Source organism: Microcaecilia unicolor, chromosome 7 (genome assembly GCF_901765095.1).
Source record: "Microcaecilia unicolor chromosome 7, aMicUni1.1, whole genome shotgun sequence".
In the NCBI taxonomy this organism is placed as follows: domain Eukaryota; kingdom Metazoa; phylum Chordata; class Amphibia; order Gymnophiona; family Siphonopidae; genus Microcaecilia; species Microcaecilia unicolor.
Window position 1 is genome coordinate 83520722 of NC_044037.1, and position 21148 is coordinate 83541869.

General features: G+C 41.4%; 1 pseudogene; it reads right to left on the reverse strand.

Annotated features, from left to right (window-relative positions):
• LOC115474645 overlaps positions 1-20542 on the reverse strand; it is a 93608-nt pseudogene extending 73066 nt beyond the window's left edge.
• Between the last annotated feature and the right edge of the window lie 606 nt (positions 20543-21148).

The window sequence follows — 21148 nt, forward strand, 5'->3', positions numbered from 1 at the left end:
TGAACATCACAAGAGGACAGACAGCAAAGATATACTAATTTGTTTTACAATGAAATTGCTAAAAAAAAAAAAAAGTTAAATTAAAAGCACAGTGAACCATTGTTTCCCTTTTCTTTTGTGTATATTGCCATCTACAAAAAGAGTCATTTCTCTTTTTTTCTGTTACAAAACCGTTCTCTTTTTGTTTTGTGTCTTTCTGATGTCAATACCTCTTGTGCCCTTGCCAAGGCAGCCATTTTGATTCTTCAGCTGGATCCACTGTTTTATGTAATAGCTGATAAAAAGAAAATAGTGGGTGGCCAGCATTCAAGAAAAGAGTGCCAGGACCCAGGGTATGAGTGGCAAGGCATTAAAATCTTCCTTATATAGAAGGATGCCCCCTTACTGGTAGTATCATGAGACTACAACTAGGGTTCATGAGTGCTATTTTGGGCTTGGTGCAGTACTGGGTTGGAAACAGAGAGGGACCGGGCTCCCGCCCTGGGCCACTGAACCAGTATAGAGACCCTCAGGTTGGTCTCGGGGAGGGGTCAATGTGGGTTCAGGGTCAGCTATCTTTCTGTTCATTGTACTGTGCTGACATCATGAGTATCATATTTATATTATATGAATGTTCTTTCATATTGCCTATTATTATCATTTGCATTATACTGACATCATATTTTAGTTATATACAAGTTTTACATTTTAATATGTATATTTCTGAAACTGTCTCATGTCATTGATATTACTAGGATTTAATTTGCCTATCTCCAAGTTTACCTCATTGATTGTATTTATGCTTATATGTGGTCATTTTACTATTGTTGCACTGTACCTACAATGTAAGTTGTTTATGTCAAGTTATAGTTATTGTGCACCACCTTGGATGAATCTCTTCATAAACGCAGTTAATAAATCCCAATAAACAAATAAGAGATATCTGACATAATAGATTCACATTTGTGCCAAAAGAATTTTCCTATTCGATTTTATGAAAGGAAATTGTTGCCTTTGAAAACTGATATAAAAATATGAGGTAAAAAGTACTGACAAACGTTACACTTAAGTGAATTTTTTGAAAGCCCCCTCCTTTATTATAGAATTATTTGAAGAAAAGGACAAAGAAAACATGAAATACTGCTTGGGACAAACTGTGCACTTTCTCTTTTTTTTTTTTAATTTAAAACTGACGCCATTCCTTTCAGAAGTGTGTTTTCATCTTTCCTGTGGCTTATGTGTGTGAATTGATTTCAACTTCAAGCTGTCTTAATACACTGTCACACAAATAGTTCACTGCTCATCTGAGTAAATAATGGTACAAATCATTAAAGTGTTTACCTGGCCTTGTCTCACAAGATCACATGTGCTTCTAACATCTTCTCTACCTAGGTGTTGCTCTAGGCATTTTTGTTTTCAAGCAGAAATGCACCAGGGGAGGAGCACCCCCGGTCTGGCAATGGTACAGTCCAGAATACCTAGACATGCCTTCACCTAAGGATAATACTGTAATTGTCCTGTCAGCAGTGTGAAAATGTGTTGGGGGGATAAGAGCACACAGCTGTAAAATTAGAATTCTTGGTTCAGTTCCTTTATCCACCGTATGACCTTGGGCAAGTCACTTTAGCCTCCTCTTAATCCGACTGCAAATTTGGTTGAGCAGGGACACTGTGGCAGCATGAACTGGTATCTATGGTGCCATCTGCACTTACAGTGCAGTGAGAATCGTGATTGTTAGAAATCAGAAGCTTCTTTGTGCTTCTGAGTGCATTTTTCACAATGCCTGGCAGATAGAGAACGTTATTTTAATCAGTTAACGGCTTTGGCTCAAATCCTCTGTACTGCAGGACTGTACATTGGGTTTGCATTTAAGTTCAGTAAGATTTAAAGCATGCTTTACGTTCATACAATTTCCAGCTTAAGCAAGTAAATTTGATTTGTGCACATTTAAAATATTTACACACATAGATGTCCAAAATGAACCTTAAAAAAAAAGTTCCCAAATTGATTCAGAAATCCAAAAAACTTTTCCATTATTTTGAAGTAAATGGTATATTATTTGTTCTGTTTACATTAACTTTAATGATATGCACATCCAAAAGCATTTTCTTGGTACTCCTGCTACAGACAATTGTATCATCTTACAAAAATATGCGATGGCATTATTATTCAGTCAGAGCTATTTATTTCAATAGTTCATAGGCAGCGGAATGGGGTGGGTCACTGGCAGCTATGGCTCAACCAACATTTTGCACCATGTAGCATCAGCAATTGGGCAGTTTGGGGGGGAGCAGAGGTGGAAGTTGGCCTGTTTGTCACCTCTCCCAAACAAAAGGTGTCCTGCTGCCCATGTGATAAATCACTCTATAGACAATACTATGTATGAACAATGAGACTCCAAACTATCATACATGGTTTAGCATGAGCTTCTGAGACTTATGAATTCCCAGCTGGGTTACTGTAAATAATTATTTTTTTGTCATTCTAACTTACTACTAGCCTTTAGTTAATATAACAGTATGGTCAGTGAGTCCCTCTTATTTTCATGAGGGTAGCCTTGTGTCCCTTCTTTTGATATCAAAACCAGTTGGTTTTGCCTTGCAGTTCTAACATCAAAGGAATGCCTTGGATCAAGTTTTCTTCACACGGAAGGCTTCTACCTGTAAAACTATGTGATGATTTGTGACAGGGCCTATAAAGGGATTACTACATGCTTTTGCTTCACATACCCTCAAGCACTGAGCAATTGCTTTCGTGCCAGTAAATTCTCTGTGTGACTTATTGCTTATGTGAAAGGACTGCTTAAAGATGAAGGAAGAAAAATTAGGTATTTTATTTATTTATTTATTTATTTGCATTTGTATCCCACATTTTCCCACCTATTTGCGGGCTCAGTGTGGCTTACAATACATTGTAAAAGATGGAAGTGCAGTTGGTTGCAGTACAATTATGGGTTACATTGTGAAGAATTATATAAGACAGAGTAAGTTCAGGATATTCTTAGGGGATCGAACAGTGGAATATAACAGGGGTGAGTTGAGAGGGGGGCAAAACAGCAAAACAGGTAGGAGGTAAAACCTATCTTTGTATGGACAAGATATGATTGCCACATCCCATATAGTGTTCAGCCAATCAGATGATTGTGTACACACTCCTATATAACCCTGCCTACATTGTCAGCACAGGCCTCCCTTTGGAGTCTTTTTACTAAGCTGCAGTAAAAATTGGTCTTAACGTCTTTCCCATGCTCTAAAGCCATGTTTACCACAGCCATAAAATTTATGCAGCAATTTTCAAAAATTACAGTGTGAGTGGAGTGGAATGGGTAGGTGTGAATCGCTTGTTTACTCTTTCCAAATACTAGGGCTAGGGGGCACGCAATGAAGCTACAAAGTAGTAAATTTAAAAAGAATCATAGAATATTTTCTTCCCTTACATGTAATTAAACTCTGGATCATTGCCAGAGAGAATGTAGTAAAAGTGGTTAGCTTAGCAGGGTTTAAAAAAGGTTTGGATGGCTTCCTAAAGCAAAAGTCCATAGCCATTATTAAAATGGACTTGGAGGAATCCACTGCTTATTAGGAGAGCAGCATAAAATGCATTGTACTTTTTGGGGATCTGCATGGTACTTGTGACCTGGATTGGCCACTGTTGAAAACAGGATCTGGGCTGACTGGACCCTTCTCGGTCTGTCCCAGTATGGCAGTATTATATACTTATGCCAACTATTTTGTAGGTGATAAGAGCCACAGGTTAACCCTGCACTAACCTGTTAGCACCCGGTAATGAAGCTGTACTTACTGGTTAGTTTAGGAATGCTCCACTCTCCGCCCCTGACATGCCCCCTCAAAAAATATTAGCACGCAGTTAGCAAAACTAACCAGAATGCTTTAGTGTGTCCTGTGTTAGGCCATTTTTACTGCATTAGGCCTGCATTAGTGCCTAACGCAGCTTAGTAAAACAGCCTCCTTTGTCTGCTCATCTCCTTCCTTGTCCTTATCAAACAGGGATGAATATTTAGTTTTAGTTAGTTTAGTTATTTGGATTTATTAACCACGCTTATGAAGACATTTACCAAGGTGGTGTACAATAGATACAGTTTAACATCAAACTTGCAATTTTTGTTAACAGCACAACAATAGTAAAATGTACAAGTATAAATATAAATACAATACCTATCAGCAAATTGAAACCTAATAATAGGACTACCATGAAACAGGATCAACTATATACACATTTAACAGCACTGAAATTCAATAACAGAGATATAATATGATGTAAGCATATAGACATGGAATATCCAATAAGCACACAATTAGAACATTCAAATAATATTGCTATGATACTAATGCTTTTCTGCAATACCAGCTGAGGGGCCAAATGCAGATATATAGATGGGGACAAGATGTGTGGTACAAAGTCAGTTGGGATAAATGGGTGGCTAAACTAAAGGCATGTCTTTGTACAATTAATTAAGATATAAGGAACTGATCTAAGTTACAGTGGGTGTAGCAAGCTAGTCCAGGTGCAGAAGAGGTGTATAGTCAATCGCCCAGGGGCCCTTTTTGCTAAGCCACGTAGGGCCTACACGCACCCAACATGCGTCAATTTGGAGGTTACCGCCCAGCTACCGCAAGGCCCGAGTGGTAATGTCATTTTTTACGTGCGTCCGCTACTCATGCCAGAAAATAATTGTATTTTCCCCGCGCGAGGCAGAAAGCCGGGCAGTTATCGTCAATCTACACACGTAGATGATTACTGCACATTTACCGTCTGAGACCTTACCGCTAAGTCAATGGCTGGCGGTAAGGTCTCAGACCCAAAATGGACACGCGCCAATTTTTATTTTGATGCACGTCCATTTTCCGCAAAAATTTTAAAAAGCCCTTTTTTACAGTCGTGCTGAAAAATGATTCTGCATGCGCCCAAAACACATGCTACACTAGTGCAGCCCATTTTTTCAATGCACCTTAGTAAAGGACCCCCCTCCCCCTCCAATGTATTAAAGGCTTGGGAGAAGAGCCAGGCTTTTACATGCTTCCTGAAGTAACGACATGGAAAATATCTGTGACAGTCCCCAAGTGGTTTCGTATCATTTTAAAAGTAAAACAAAAGAGGAAAAGCCGCAAAATCTCCATTTTTTTTCCTTTCTGTTTTGGCCTAATAGATACATACAGTATTGAAAACATATAGTGCACTCTTGAGCTATTGCCACCAAAAATCATTAAAAAAAGAAAGGAAAACCCTACTTAAAATTAAAAATCCTATAAACAAAGTAAGAAAATAAACAAAGCAAAATTTTTGGTTTGCACTCAGTTATTAAGAAGGCCAGCAATAGCTGTCCCAAGCATTCATATGTTATTATTTAATTATTTCAGAATAGTAAACATAAGAGGGGTAGCCTAGTGGTTAGAGAGCTGGGCTTGTTAGCTAGCAGTCCCTAGTTCAATTCCCACCACTGCTGCTGCTTGCGACCTTGGGCAAGTCACATACAAACTCAAGTTCTAAACTCTCCAGTGACAGAAAAATGCCTACTGTGCCACAATAATGGTTACATATAAGAAATAAAAGAAAGGGCCTGTGTACAAAATGCATTACATCTTGGGCATAATACAGAACTTTAACAGGCCAAAACTAACACTGCATCAAGGAGGAGTATTTTCACTATTTTTTAGTGCATTAAATGCATTAACATTCAGATTAACACAAGGTATCTGCTCCTGGTAACACAGAAGCCCTTAGCACTTCTTATTGGCAAGTGGAACGTGCTAGTAGGCTAACTCTTCCATGCCGCACTCTCTACCCATCCCATGCCCCTAACAAAAAAATTCAGTAATGTGTTAAAACACATGGAAAGAAACTACCACAAAACCCCCCTCAGTACGGGCACATGGTTGCCTGTTTATGTGTGTTAATCAGTGTATTAAGGAGGGAATTCTACAACCAGTGCTCAAAAATGGACATTGAAAAAAAATCGGCATGAAGTGCTATTCTATAAAGGGTGCACACCCTTCCTAGAATAGTGTATGTAGTGCCAATTGTCATGCCTAACACTAGGCACCAGACTTATGCCTGCTGAACCTGGTATGAATGCTGGCACCCAAGTTAGGTGCATTTACCCAGTACTCTATAACTGTATGCCTAACTTTTTGGAACACCCCCCCATGACATGCCTGTGCCCCTCCCATGACACACCCTTTTCTGGCTTACATGCTATGGGAGTGAGGTGCCCTGCCTTTCACACTAGCACTCAGCCAGACGCACATGCAAATTTTAATGAGTGCCAATTACATCAATAATTGGATGTTGTCACTCAATTGTTGATGGTTAAGAACTCATTAGCCAAATAATTTGCACACAATTTCAGTAGCATGCCCAAATTCAGGTGCCTTGATTAGACTCTGGGGGTAAATGCTAATGCTTTTTAGTAGAAGGGTCACTGAATAAATTGCCTCTTCTGTTAGAGTAAAGATGCTTGGATTAGTCTATCTGAATAAAGTAGTATCTTCTCACACTTCCTCTAAGTTGCCCTCCTTCTAATGCCCCTGCAAGTTATAGAAGAATCCCCCTCCCCCCACCCACTACTATTAACGCCTATACGGAAACAGTTAAAACACAAACACACACACACATTACTAAAGGCCTTACTACATAGGATCAGTGTATAGTGACTTGTGCTTTCTGATGTCAATTTCATATTTGTGTGGATAAAAAGAATTTTACCACATAAACCAGTTATGTGAGCATTGTCCTCCATCTATGGAGGTAATTATATCAGTCATTTTTGCACATAAAAGGCCTCATAAAATACCGACTGGCATTAACGTACGTTCCATGACATGATGATGCGTACCTTGCAAGAAGTGAAGTTTGGGCAGAGCTAATCTACATGTGTACTTGCATGATCTCAACATGGACATTTACACTTACTTGAGAGTCAGCGCTTGCAGGGTAGGTATGATTTCTGCGACTTATGCCAGCAGGTATGTTATAAAGACATAGGCGCCAATATGTTTATATAAAATAAAGTATCAGTATGTGCATACTTATTCTCTCAGACCAGGTGCCCTGTTACAAATTCACCCTCTATCACAGTAATTCTATAAGGGGCCACATAGATTTAGGCGTGTAAATGCCAATAATCTAATCATTTATGTGGTTATGTGGACACATAAATATTTAAATGACTCGCTATTCTATATACTTTGCAAGTGGGCATGTTTATGGGTGGAGAATGGGCAGAGTGGATATTAACATGCATAGATTAAATAATATTATAATATACTGTGTTCTTTAACAATCTACGCTCTAGCATTTATGCCAGCTGTGTAGCTGGTATAAGTAATCACGCCTAAAATACAGGCACATATTTGACCTGCTACACTAGTGTTCAATAAAGAAAAAGTAAGGGCCTGCTTTTCTTTATAGAACTCGCTCCAAATAGGTACATTCTTAGGGCCTTTACAGAATTATCCTCCCTGGGGACAATTTTACAACTGAGTGCCTCCATTTAGGCACCCTGAGAGTGGGCAGTCTGTCAGAGCCTATTTATAATGGTGCTAAGTTGCCTAGATTCCATTATAGAATAATGGCATAACCCGGTATCGACATACTTAACATCTAGCCATAGAGCTGGTGTAAATGTGAGAGCCTAAGGTCCCTGTTCAAGTGTACAGCGCTGCGTACATCTAGTAGCACTATAGAAATGATAAGTAGTAGTAGTCGTAGTAGTTAGTAAGCCGTGCTAGCATTTTTAGCGCATGCTATAATTAGCGAGCGCTAAACAGTAGAGACACCCATAGGAAAAATGGGTGTCTTTAGCGTGCTAAAAGTGCTAGTGCACTCTTATTTATTTGGATTTTTGCTCACACTTTTCAGTAGTAACTCAAGGTGAGTTACATTCAGGTATTCTGGATATTCTCTGTCCCAGGAGAGCTCACAATCTAAGTTTGTACCTGAGGCAATGAGAGTTAAGTGACTTGCCCAAGATCACAAGGAGCAGCAGTGGGATTTGAACCAGCAGCCACCTCTGGATTTCAAGACTGGTGCTCTAACCACTAAGCAGTCCTCCACTCCACTCCAGTCCACACACTTAGCGCAGCTTGGTAAACAGGGCCCTAAGTGTAGCAGGGATGGGCATAAATACAGTACCACGGCTATGTTCACCCTCTTGCAAGGTCTGCGTTAACCCTCATAAAGTTATTTACAAAAAAGAATACATGTTGTGTAATTAAGCAGGTATTTGCAGAATAGCACTTTGAATTTTTTGTGCTTGCATGCATATGTGCACATATTTGCATGTATGTGCCATTCTTTTAAAATATTTATACACCTAATATGCGTAACTGGGGGTGCCAGTGTTATAGGATTATCTTTAAATGGCTAAACATTTGCACAAATCCTTTTAGCTATACTGAAAGAAAGCATTCCCAGGAATGCGCTTAGAGTATGAGAAGAAATGTAAATACATGCATTGCAGAGGTTGTGAAGACAAAAATGGAATTCAAGAATGCGTGGGATAAACATAGAGGAACAGTATATAGAAAAAGGATGGAATGCAATTAAAGCAAAACTTAACCTCATAACTGGAGTGAGCTTTGACAGTAGCTTCAGAGGTTGGAAAGTATGACCAATGCCAGGCACGAACTTCTATGGTCTTGCCCATAACTGGCAGGGAGAGACAGAGATTATGTATACCAGTGTTTAATAACGGCTACCTTGCTGGGCAGACTGGATGGACTCTGCAGGTCTTGATCTGCCGACATTTACTATGTTAGACGAGCATAACAGAGCACAATCAAATAGAAACACCATTATTGTAACAGGCCTGTGCTATGGTAAAGTCATTAATTACATGACTGTCAAGCAAAATGGCTCTCACTGAAGTAGTATTTAAAAATCCAAGAAATGGAAAATCATTTCCTTTTAACTGCAACAGTCCTTCATGGTTCATCACAAAATTATTTCCATGAGCCACACCAAGGCACGTCGGAGCCAATGACAGTTCTTTCTTAACTTTGTCTCTATCATGTGGCAGTGATGAAACAGAAACAAATACTGCCATTTGGTTCTTTTTTAAGGTTGTTCAAAGAAAAACCACCAGTGTAGCTGAACAGAGAGGACCCCTTTACAAGGTTAACAAATATTTTAAGACACAAGCTTTTTTGCCTGAGGAAGGGGGCCTTACCTTGCTTGCAATTCAAAATTTTCACTAGGCTCAAAAAGGGATTATCTCTAGCCAGCTGCTTTGTCAGATTTTTTTTAACTAATTTTGATTTTGGCAGACTAGCCCAGTACTCCCTTTTTTTACTTTCAAAGTTAAACTCTCATTTCTTAATGGAGAACATTGCTGATGAATGACATCATAATTTGTAAAACATCCTATCCATCACAAGAAGAAGGAAAGAAGTTACCATTGACCCAGTAGCTAAGGAGTAGTGCCTGGTGGGAAAAGGGAGGAAAGAATAGTATGGCAACGGGACAAGGTAAGAATACAGAGAGAAGGAAACCAAAGGGCAACGAAATGGAGACTGTGAAAGCAAAGAGAAAGGGGGGAATATTTTTTTGTTTACTAGCTACTATCTTTCTCTGTATGCTTAGAAAACTTCCATCAAACTGAACCTTCAGAAAAAAAGGATTCATCTTGAAATGGAAAGGGCAGCGCTGAAGTGGGGTAGAGGACAAAATTGGCAAATGGAGCATAGTAGGAACAAATTTGATTTGCACTCACCAGATCAATTTCTACAAAAATGTATTGCCTTGTGATTCAGTAGTAACCCTAATTCCATTTCCATTGTAAGAAATTCCATCCAGGATTTTCAGGATGCTCCAAAAACAGATTCTAACAATAATTCTTAGCTTGATAGCTTTCAGTATACCAGTATTTGAACTACAATACAACAAGGCAGCTAGTTCAGTATATCCATAAAACAAATAGCTGGGAAAGATATCCTGGTCTCTATTGCCTAAAAGTGTATTTGTTCCTCAGCTACCTTTGAAGGAACATGAAGAAGAAATGGACAAATCAATTTCAATGACTTGGTTTTATTATTTTAAAGCAGGCTGCATACTTCATGGATACTGGCGTAGTTCTAATTTCCCTAAGAAATGCAAGGCTGTAGTTCATGCACTCAGTGCAGCAAAGGCAGAAATGGGTAAACCTGCACTGAAAAACAAAGCAAGACACTAACAATACAGTTGGTTTGGTGTTGATTAACTTGTTGAGCAGAGAAGAGAGGGGCTCAGGTAGGAGACCTGCCTCAATCATGACTAAGAGGGTCTTTTACTAAGCAACGGTAGTGTTTTTAGCTCGTGGTAGAAATCAGCTGGTGATAAACGCTGAGACGCTCATAGGATTATAATGAGGAGTATAATGGATGTCTCAGCATTTACCGCTAGCTGATTTCTACCGTTAGCTAAAAATGCTATCACATCTTAGTAAAAGACCCCCCCCCCCCCCCCCCAAGTGATCACAAGGTGTCCTAATTGACCACTGGAGAGTTTAAGGCATAACCCTTCCTTACTCCCAGTGGTCACTGACCCCTCTCTTATCCCCAAAAGATGCAAAAGCAACAGTACATACCAGCCTCTATGACAGCTTCAGATGTTATGGTCAGTCCTATTAGAGCAGCAAGCCTGGAGTAGCCTAGTGGTTGGTGCAGTGCACTGTATAGAAGGGGACCCAGGCCCATATCCTACTCTAACTGGTACACTTGTGGTGGAAAATATAAGCCCACCAAAAACCTACTGTAACTACATATAGGTGACACCTGCAAGCATAAGGGCTATTGTAGTGGTGTACAATTGGATAAAGTAGGTTTTTGGTAGTTTTGGAGGACTCACCATACAATTTAAGGGAGTAATGGTGAGATATGTACCTGGGACCTTTTATGTGACACTCAACTAAATGCCAACAGAGGGAGCTGCTGCCAAGTCTCTGGGTGCATGAACTTCACTTAACTGCATGATTTGCATGGGACTATGAAGCAATAAAAAGGCATCCATAAAAGATTTATTTGATAAAGAGAAAAGGTGAATAAAATAGGAACGCCTTTTCAGAAACTATAATATTAAAAGGACATTCCGTATCAGACATTTGAAAGCAGGATGACCTCCCAAGAAGCCTTCCATCCGTGGGAATGTGAATCAGCAATAAAGGTCTCTATAAAAAAATAAAATAAAATAGGAGGATAACAATTCAAAAGCCTACCATCGTTTCTAGCGTCTTCTGTAATATCACTGCTTGCCACATGGTAATGGCAAACTCTAGCACTAGTTCAAGCCCCAGTTCCCACTGCATCTTAAGATATTTAATTCTGGAATTTATAATCTGCTTAACAATTAAGTGCAAGGTGGAGGACAATCACAGGTTATAAGCAGGTACTTTCTCTGGCCCTAGAGAACTCACAATAGAGGGTTAAATGACTTGCCCTCTGACATAAGGAGCTATAGTGGGAATAGAAGCCAGAATACTGGGATCAAAACCTGCTACATTAACCACTAGGCCACTCCTGTACGTTGTAACTCCATGCACCAGTCACATAATCAGAATCTTCTTGACTTTCAACTGCTCTGTTTACACCATAGAACAAGCTGGAAAAATGCACTTTTGTTTTCATTACTCTGACATGCCTAAACAAGCTGTCCATGAAAGACCACAGATAACTGGGCAAAAAATAACACTGGCAAAATTAAACTTCTGCCCTCTCAGGAGAACATATTGATCAACTTCTGTATCTACCAATAGTATATTTAAGGCTGTGTCATTCTGGAACTCTCTACATTGTTGATGATTTAGAACTGTTAAATCACAAATGAAATAAGAACATAAGAATAGTCATACTAGGTCAAACTGATGGTCCATCTAGCCCAGTATCCTGCTTCTAACAGTGGCCAATCCAGGTCACAAGTATCTGGCAGAATCCCAAACAGTAGCAGCATTCCATGCTACCCATCCCAATTCCCCATGTCTATCTCAATAGCCAATTATGGACTTTTGTTCCAGGAACTTGTCCAAACCTTTTTAAAATCCAGATACACTGTTTGCCTCGGTTTACTCCCTAGTATACATTTAGCCACATCACAGAAATACAGTCTACTAGGACAACAGGACTGGCAGATACTAGAGGGAAGCTGACGGCAATAATCAAACTACCCATGTTGGGTTGTTGGTTCAATGAATGTGACTGTTGGGCAGATTGGATGGACCATGCAGGTCTTTATCTGCCATCATTTACTAGGTTACTATGTTGGTGCAAATGCCATAGGTGCTTTTGCTTTACTGATCCTGAGAAAGTGCAAACAGAAATTTCAGAGATGCCAAGTTACTCAGTTCCAGGCTTGAGACATTTGGCCAGTCCAGGTTTTGAACTTACATCCCAAATCAGTGTGGGATTTGTTGCTCCTGATTCTGGCCATTAAAATCAGTGCTGCAAGTCCCTTATGGATCCTTTTACTAAGGTGTGCCAAAGGAGTGGCCTAGTGGTTAACGTGGGGGACTTTGGTCTTGGGGAACTGGGTTTGATTCCCACTGCAGACACAGGCAGTTCCTTGTGACTCTGGGCAAGTCATTTAACCCTCCATTGCCCCAGGTACAAATAAGTACCTGTATGTAATATGTAAGCCACATTGAACCTGCTATGAGTGGGAAAGCACAGGGTACAAATGTAACAAAAAAAAGTGTCCTGTGCTGGTGTAGACAAGTGTATTAGAAGTGCAAAGGTCCATCTTTCAGCGCACCTGCAAAAAAGGCCATTTTTTTGCAGGTAAAACACTGTTTACTCAAGGATATGGCTTTGAATAGCACCATGACTAGACTAGAAAAGAATCTACACAAATTATTCAATACACTGTAGTCTGGACTAGGAGAGGTAAATGTGCCAGTTAAAACTGCTGTAAATTATGTGACAGTGCATCACATAAGGGAATCTTGTGTGTATTAGGAATGTACACAGGTTAAAAAAAAAAACTTTGACTGGCTTTCAGAAATTTTGGCTTTTCCTCAACTTTGTTAATTTTTTTTTCTTGGTTTGTTTTGCACATTCATATCAACAAAAAATGTTGAACATGCATTAGAACTTTTTAATGTGCAGAAATGGATTGTAGGCATATTAATTCATAAGTTAATATGTATTGCATGAATCTTGCTTACTACTACTACTACAAATCATTTCTACTGTGCTACCAGTCGTATGCAGCGCTTCACAATTGAACATGAAGAAAGACAGTCCCTGCCCAAAAGAGCTTACAATCTAGATCAGGAAAGACAGACAGGACAAATAAGGGATAAGGGTAGGACAGTCAGATAGGACACATAGGGAAAGGGGATTTTTGAAGAGAGGAAGACAAGATAAAGGTACGAGCAAGTGACAAGTTAGGAGTCAAAAGCAGCATCAAACAGGTAGGCCTTTAGCCCGGATTTGAAGGCGGCCAGGGATGGAGCTTGACGTAACGGCTCAGGAAGTTTATTCCAGGCATAAGGTGCAGCAAGATAAAAGGAACGGAGTCTGGAGTTAGCGATGGAGGAGAAGGGTGCAATTAGGAGAGATTTGCCTACATGAAATTTTTAAGATACCTTAGGGGCCCTTTTACTAAGGAGTGTAGGCGCCTATGCTTCTACAATGTGCGTCAAATTAGAACTACCGCCCAGCTACCACGTGCCCCGGGCGGTAATTCAATTTGTGACGCGCGTCCAAAACACGCAGTAGAAATTTTCTACCTTGTGGCACTTGCCCGGCGGTAATCAGAGTATGCTCGTGCTGATGATTACCGCCCGGTTAACGCTTGAAACCTTACCGCTAAGGTCAATGGGTGGCGGTAAGGTCTCAGGCCCAAAATGGACACGCGCTGGTTTTAATTTTGTCGCATATGCACTTTCGGTCGCAAAAAAGGCCTTTTTTACAGGTGTGCTGAAAAATGGACCTGCGCACGTCCAAAACACGTGCCTACACCAGCGCAGGCCATTTTTCGGCGTGCCTTAGTGAAAGGGCCTTTTAGTGAACTGTGTAATACTATGTGGTAGGAAGTATGGGAGTCAAGCAAATATGTTTCTCTAACCTGCTTTCAAAGGTATGGCATTTAATTATTCTATAATTCTGTAGGGGTATGAATTAACAGTAAAATCAGTTTAGCAAGTCTTTCCACAGTCACCACAATCAATAGTACCATCAGTATTCTCTAGGCAGTAATACCGAACCACCCCGTAGGGCAAGGTATGATGGTGGGATCCAGATGCTAGATCTAACACAAAGAAAATGCTGCTACTTAGGACTGAAGGGCATTGGAAGACCTGTGTAGGGTCTCGAAAACAGTACTGGAAAAACAGGTGTTGCAAGCAAGGACTGTGGTGCATTAGCAAAGTTTGGAGGAGGCTGGAAAGGGGGTAAAAACTTGCTGTAAAATGCGCTTAACAAAACCTGCATAGGGGGTTCAGTCTATTGGCTTAGACTGTAGAGCATAATTATTTTGCCAGTGTCTGGATCATCTCCTGCCCTGTGCCTGTTTACCCAACTGTAACTTGGTAAAGATAAGAAATATTACCAGTGCTTTAGTGGCCAAACTTTGTTCTGCCAAGCAGCTGCTCGACATTCAGATCCCACACTGGAAGAAAATGAATTCTACTGCCATGATCACTCACCATCAGCCTGTACCAGCCTCAGAGGGTGAGAGATTTCCTAAAGGGATTCCCTGAAAGGGTGACTTTAGCATCTCCGATGCTGGGTAATCCCTAACTCAACCTACAAGTAAAGAGGACTGCTGTCTCCTTGTGGATGGCACTCGGTTTTCCCTCTGACTGCAAGGATTGTGAATTGAACCTGCTTGTGATTTGGGACTCACTTCCGTATGATTATCCTGCTCCAGATCAAATCTATGTCATATTAATGCATTCTGTTTAGAAGACTTCAGATTTACTGGAAGGTCTGTGACCATCTGTAATTTCATGTGTATCCGCCGCCATTGTTGCCGCTGCCCCTCCCCCCTCGCCGCCAGACCACTCCCTCCCGCTACCACAGCCCCCCCAAGTCACTGCATCTGCTCTCTTCCTTGGTCTATTTCTCTCCTGGTCCTGTGTACTCGGACCCAGGTTATCACGTTAACGCAGTTCTGCTACCACAGGTCCTTCTTACTGCAGCATCCTGTCCTGCCTATGTGGAAACATTATTACTTCACTATTACTTCACAAAGGATGAGACAGGATGAGGCAGGAAGAAGGACCTGTGGTGGCAGAGCTGCGTTAATGCATTAACATAATAACCCAGGACCCAGTACACAGGAGCAGGAGAGAGACAGACCGAGGGATGGAAACCTTCTGCCTGTGTGCCTGCCTGCCTGCCACCGAAAGCCTTGTCAGTGCCAGGCCCGCTTGGAGGCCAGGCCTGGGGGAATCTTGTCCCCCTGCCTTGCTCCCCCTCTTGGCGGCCCTGTCAGGTGCCCTGAATCTTCATCTGTGGTTAATCAGAATTATTTCCCTCTAAAATTATGTTCTGCCACTTGCTTTACTGGTGCCCTTAGATATAGCAGAGAATACTTGTGTTTTATTCATCCTGAGATTTGCAAACAAATAGAGCCAGACCTGCAAAAATTTATGTAAATCTTGTTTCAAAATGTACAATCTCCTAAATCTTGGATTTTAACAACTTTTAAATTGCATATAATTAGATATTTCAAAGCAGAGATTCTAGATTAGTACAGAAATATTTTATGACTAGTTTGGATCGATTTGAACGACAAGACCTCATTATGATACACACACGTGATTATTTTTTTCTTCCATTTGAACTAATCAAGTATATCTGTATTATATTACTGTGAAAAACTGTAATTTCCCCGTCTCTTTTATTTGTTGCTTATTTCTGTTTGTACTTATCTTTTATCCTTTCATTTTTTTTCAATTAATCTTTCTACTGCTCCCTCTATATTATTTTTATTCTCCTCTTACTCCCCCACTTTTCTCCCCTCCTTTTCTCATGGCTCTCTTCTGTGACCACCACATCTCCCTCTCTCTGCAGTTCTTGTCCCCCTCCTCTTTTCCTCCTTGTTTATCACATTCTGAGTTCTCACCTCTTCTAATTCTCCATCTTCCTTGCTCTCAGTCCTCTCCCTACCTTTCCTTTCCTTCTCAGGGCTGCCGGGGGGGGGGGGGGGCAGGGGGGCAAGATTCCCCTGGGCCCGGCCTCCAAGGGAGGCCCACCCGGCACTAGCATGGCTGATTGGTCTGCTCCTGTGGGCCACAGTGTTGGGTTATCGCATTAACTCTGCTCTGCCGGCCACAGGTCCATCTTCCTGCCTCATCCTGCCTCCTGTGTGAAGTACTTTCTGTTTCTACAGACATGGGAGGGGATGCGGCAGGAAGAAGGACCTGTGTGGCAGAGCAGAGTTAACGCAATCCAAGCAAGTAAGCAAGCCCAGGGGGTGGGTGGCCCACGAGAGGGTGGAGGGCCCATTCTATGGGGGTGGGGGTGCACACGGGGGTGCCCAGGAGGTTGTTTGCCCTTGGCCTGGCTTTGTCGCGCCCCCCGTTCCTTCTGTTATTCTCCAAAGTCTCTTCCCATCCTTTCATTCCCCCACTTCTCCCTCTTCTCGTGCTCACTGAGTTTTGGCTGCAGTCTCTTGCCATTCCTCTTCTCTCTGTTCCCTTTCTTTCCATGTGGTCAGTCACTCCTGCATTCCAAAACTTCATTCAGCTGAATTATGTTAAAGGCTCATGAAGTCCAAAACATTTTTCCAGAACTTTCTCTCTGATTATTAGAAGCTGGGTAAACTCAAGTGCAGACCAAAGTTTTCAAACAGTGTAGGCTTCATTTACATATTGCTCCACCACAGACCTTCCGGTACAGCAAAGATAGCGGCAGTTCAAACTTCCCTTGTATTTAGGGCTCATTTCAGTACAATTACATCTCAGAACTGGTAAAAGATTGACACCTAGGCCACTTTTTCTATCTACCCCATCCATCCTATCCTAGGAGCAAATAAAAAAGATCATGTTAAGGAACTAATCTTTTCCATTTTACTCAAAACAAAAGAAAGTACAAAACCTTAAAAGCAATGATTGGTTATCAGCGTCCCTCCCTTGCCTCTCTAGGGTTCGGTACTCCGTGTACGTGCAGTGCTAGATTTGTTCATGTACTGTATAGAAACAGAGTTTTACAAGGCAGATGAGTTTAATCATTAGCTGATTCATAATAGAGGTCTTAATCTCAGAAGCAAGCCTTGAAGCCCTGCTTTGTGCCTTGGGACAATATGACTTTGTGGGCTTGGTTACAGAGTAAATGGATGGAAGACCATCAAGGAAGCTGGAACAGAAAGCTTCATTTTGAAGTCAAAACACCACTGGCTAGTCTCTACCCAGAAGGAAACATAGAAAAGGGCCTTGTTCGGAAAGGACTTTTCACATTTAGTACATGCTGAAAATTCTTTATTGAATATAACAGAACATGAAGGTGCCAACTCCTCTGCAGCCTGCTTATTTTCTACTCCTACAATTATGCAAATCCAACCTAATATCAGTCCGTAGCCTTACTTGCCATCAGTGCATTTTTTCTAGTGAAAAAAGTACTGGTACTCAAATGCTAGGTCACCCTTCACGGGTGGGGTGATCACCGAGGGACCCAATCCACAATAGCCAGGCCCCCTGCAACCAGTCACAGAATCTATGACAAGGCAGAATTGGTGTGTAGAGCCTGAGGTTTTTCATTAAAACTTGGAGACCAGGGGTCAAATTTAGCAGACAATGGAAAAGGTGCCGGTACTCAGTACCCCCTCAAGAAAAGCCCTGCTTCTAATCCTCTGTGCGTTCTTGCATTCTGATAAGGGCTTTTATTTCTTACCTTTGTTGGTTCAGAGGTAAGCAGTTCTATAAGTCCACTACATTTTTAGTGAAGCCAAATGTTTTCTACTACTGCTGTTTGTTTTTGTTTCATTATTTATGTCTTCCCCTGTAGCCAGACTGATAGGACAATATGTTCCTGATATTGGGTGTGCAATCACAGTACCCTGGCTCTGCCAAGATGCTTCACTCCTGCTGCTTTGCAAGAGGCACAAACACCCATTTTAAGTGTTCAGTTTTCCCTGTCCATCAAGTCCTTGGATTCTCTGCTTGAGAATAATGAGTAGAGTGGCAGGGAACAGCGGGTATGCTGAGCATTAGGGGCCCTCTTACTAAGCTGCTGGAAGAAGGGCCCTGCGGTAGCAACGGGGGCCATTTTTCCCATGCACCAGGGTCCTTTTTACCGCAGCGGGTAAAAATGGCCATACCGTATAGAGATGCGGTGGGGAGCAATTACCGCCACCTATAGAGGAGGCGGTAAGGGCTCCCGTGGTAACCCGGCGGTAACTGGGCAACACACGGCAATGCCCAATTACCACCAGGTTAGCGCCACACTAGAAAAACAAATTTTTACCGCGTACCAGAAATAGTGCACACTCAAGCCGGAACTACCGCCAGCGGCCGCGTTGGGCCAGCGGTAGTTCCAGGGTAGCATGTGGTAAGCCCGCATTGCTCGTACCATCGCTTTGTAAAAGGGACCCTTAGTGATATGGGTCTTGGTCTCATGGAAACTGTCACTCACTTTATAGGCTTTAACTACAATTGACCCAAACGTGTAGAAGTACACAGTTTAACATACTTCGCATCTTATCCTCATTTTGCTATCTTCATCAGAAACAAACATTGTGAACGTTTTAAAATGCTAAAACTCCTCAGTGAGCAAATCATTTAACCAAATTAATCTATAATGACCTACAACTTGGAAGAGGTCATTGTGGAACCAACCCAGCCTAAAACAGCTATTTCGCTTACAAGAATGTGCAGTGAAATCTGTTCAGGGATTATAATGAAACTATTAAGTGGGTAGAATTTGGACAGACTGAACAGGCAAATGCTGGTAAGTCATAGCATACATGGTCACCCTGTCTAGTACCCTGAACCTTTTCTCTGCTCTATTTTTGCTCAATGTGAGGCCTGAGTCTCTGATTTACTTATCATAACTGCTATAATAAGAATATTGTACCTATAAGATTAAAGATCATTCTACTTATGAGTGACTTTTCTAAAAGCATTATTATTGTTACTGTTTATAAAATCTCCTGATTCAAAGGCTGTCTGCTTAGAGAAACTCCAGTTTCATAGCTCCCAGGCATTGCATGAGAAAGAAGTCATTTCTGTTAAGAGCTGCCTTAGAAGAATTCACTTGATAGAGATAACTGTAGTACAGTGTTTTCCCTGGAGTTAAGCGGTCAGATCCTCCCCATACAATATAGGAAGAGGTAAGAGTCTTGTTCTGGGTGGGGGAGGAAGCCTTTCTCTCTGTCGAGCAACACTTTTTTGAAAAATGCTTTAAAATATAGGCATTGGCTGCGCATCGTGGTTCCATTTCCTGGAAATAGATGAGCTGTTCGCTCCAATTTGACCATGTCGGCCAACTCCAGAAAACATAGTGGAACTGTGGGGTTAATACACAATTCCACAAAGAGTTAAGCTCTCTCTCTCACAAGGTTTGGCACTCACACAGTTCAGTCCACCCTTCTCTCCCCTAACAACATCACCTTTGCTACTATCATTATCTCACCTTCCCATGGCTCCTAGAATGAAGGGAAGGATCTGGCTGACCGAAGGAGGATTCTGTTCTCCTGTCCACTGGCATTGCAGCCCTTAAATGCATTAAAAGTTGGAATGATAGCTGATCCACACATTCCTTGCATGTTTCTTATAGAACGCCGCACACTCACAGGCACACACATGCTGAGAAAGCCCAGTTCTTACACAAAAAGCAACACCTTAAACTTTCTAAAGAACATTTTTAAGCATCTCTCAGTAATAAAATCTGCTAGAAAACTGATCATTCTCAAGATTTTAAAAGCCTGTAATAATTAATTATGTGTTTTTAATACCAAGAACTGCCTTGAAACTTTAACATGGACTGATATGGTAAGTAAATACCTGCTCTTGAATAGGAGGTTTAGTATCAATACTTTCTATTACAAAATATTTCAATCAACTCAAACTATTTGAAAAGTTTGACATTCCTGAAAATTAATCTTGAACCTGTTTTTAAATTTCATTTAGTAAAACGTCACTGATTTTGTAGCAACTGATCAAAAATGTATCTGTACTGTATATTTCATGTTGTCCACGTTGCATAAAAAGGTGCTGGATTTTCACTCCCCTTTATATCGCTGCGCTGTGCATAGGTGGGTAAAAAAAAAAAGAATATAAACAAATAAATACCTGGACGAGGTCCTGTTGATTTTCCAGGATCCTTATGGAAGGTTTGATGTCCTCAAACACCGAGGTATCTTCGGCGGACTCCCCTGACATGGTGACAGGCTTAAGTTGCGCAAAAACAGCACCGTCTTCAGCTGTTGGGGTACACAAAGCTAGACTGGAGCTCATCACTTTACCAGAGCCCCCCTCCCCCGTCCCCGCCCTCACTTCAAGAACTGAAAAGGGAAACAGGAAAAGTTTCTACAAAGTTACAAGAAATTCAAGGTCCACAAGTATCCAGTTGCTAATCCTTAGGAATCCAGGTGCACCGTAGCCTTAAGAAGTCTGGTCTGCTCCAGGAAAGTGTACCTGTACTGAAGTAGGCGGCACACTACTCTAACAAACTTCTTTGACAGATAGTCTCTGCCAATCAGAGCTGGGGGAGAATATCTCTGGCTAATCAGCCAATGCACATCTTGTTTGAGCTCTGAAAGAGACAAGTGAAGGCAGAGGGCTGGTCCTGCTATTACCAGCTACGTTACAGCACCTGAGGCAGCTCTGTCAGCAAAGAGATAGAGAAAAAGGGAGAAGAAAAAGTCTGCCATGCTATTATAGGGCTACTCTTCAAACCTGCTCTACAAAGTTCACTGTTCAGTGTTTCCTGATACCTGCTGTCCTGTCCTCTTAACAGGAAGCTACAGGAATGGAAATGCAGTATACTGCACACCACAAATCATAAATTGCTGGGACCTAAGGCAGGATTCAGGGCCCCAATTTACATGCCGTACATTGTCCCCCTAATTTGTAATCTTAGTATTAGAGAATACTAGCATTTGCTGCATGGATGTAACAATCATACCTGTAAGAGCTAGGCATGCACAACAGTATTCTATATTGTGAATGCGTAAGTTGCAGAGAATATAAATGCAAGGGGCCTTGAACGGGGGGGAGACACATGGGGAGAGACCA